This window comes from Clarias gariepinus, chromosome 14 (assembly GCF_024256425.1).
Source record: "Clarias gariepinus isolate MV-2021 ecotype Netherlands chromosome 14, CGAR_prim_01v2, whole genome shotgun sequence".
Lineage (NCBI taxonomy): Eukaryota > Metazoa > Chordata > Actinopteri > Siluriformes > Clariidae > Clarias > Clarias gariepinus.
This window is the reverse complement of record NC_071113.1, coordinates 17828154-17829491: the sequence shown is the minus strand read 5'-3', so window position 1 is coordinate 17829491 and position 1338 is coordinate 17828154.

The following is a 1338-nucleotide window of genomic DNA, read 5'->3' as shown; positions in this document are numbered from 1 at the left end:
TCCGCGCGCGCTGCCATCAACTAAGCCAGAGAATAGGAGGGGGAGATTTTTACATCTCTCTCTCTCTCTCTCTCTCTCACACACACGTTTATCTCATTCACGTGAATACCTTACTCTGACATTCCATTGGTCCCCACCGAGATATATAAACCTGCCTTTTATCCCATTCGTATATATTTAAACATATATTAATTAAATGTAATTATTCAGGCTCCTTTTCCTCAGTGAAGGGCATGATTCAGCTTTATATCCCCAGTGTTTTGGCTGGATATATTTTGGATTGTGTAACCGAAACATCATACTAAGAAGTAAAAAAGCTCCCAAAGCCACACAATCTGATACAATTGTACTACAGAAACATCTTCTAACATGCCATTATATTATACACTGCCAGGTTGTATGATTCAGCATACATATATCTTGGACAACGCTATGCTTCCAACTTTGTGGCAACAGTTTGGTGAAGGCCCTTTTCCATTCCATCATGACTGTGCCCCAGTGCACGAAGCAAGGACTATAAAGGCATGGTTTGATGAGTGGAAGTACTTGACCGGCCCGCTCAGAGCCCTGACCTCAACCCCATCGAGCACCTTTGGGATGAACTGGAATGGAGATTGTGAGCCAGGCTTTCTCATCCAACATCAGTGCCTGAATGAATAGGCACAAATTCCCACAGAAACACTCCAAAATCTTGGGAACAGGCTTCCAATAAGAGTGGAAGCTGTTATAGCTGCAAAAGGAGGGACCAACTCTATATTAAAGTTTATGTATTTGGATACAAAGTCTTTATGGGTTTGGCCCAATACTTTTTATTCATATACTGTATATATCTATTGGTGAATAGATGATTAGAAACCTGCAGACTAAAATATTTGTCCTTGCATGACAAAGTTCTTCTGAATCCACAGTAGTGTTTGATTAAATTTCTATCTTTGGATCGAAATTGCCCCATGTGGATTTCTTTGATTCCAAACAGAAGTGAACTCCAAGTAATAAAGTGACTCTAAAACAACAAATGAAGAGCTGAGATAAAATTAGTAAAGACCCTTGCATTCCTATCTTTTTCATCCAGCTGGTTTATAAATGCATTCAAGAACTCATTGGCTATTTCAGTAGATGCATGTACCATATAGATGCACTGTATATGTATACATTGCTGTACCACACACAGTTTGTTAGCCACTAGTGAAAAGAGACTACCATAAGAGCAGCACTAATTGCATGTTATACACTATGGCGAAACCTTTGTGGATAACTCACCATCTTATTCATTTATCCAGGGTGGATGAAAATTAACTAGGCAATATTTAATGGCTACAGAACTTATATCAATGGAGC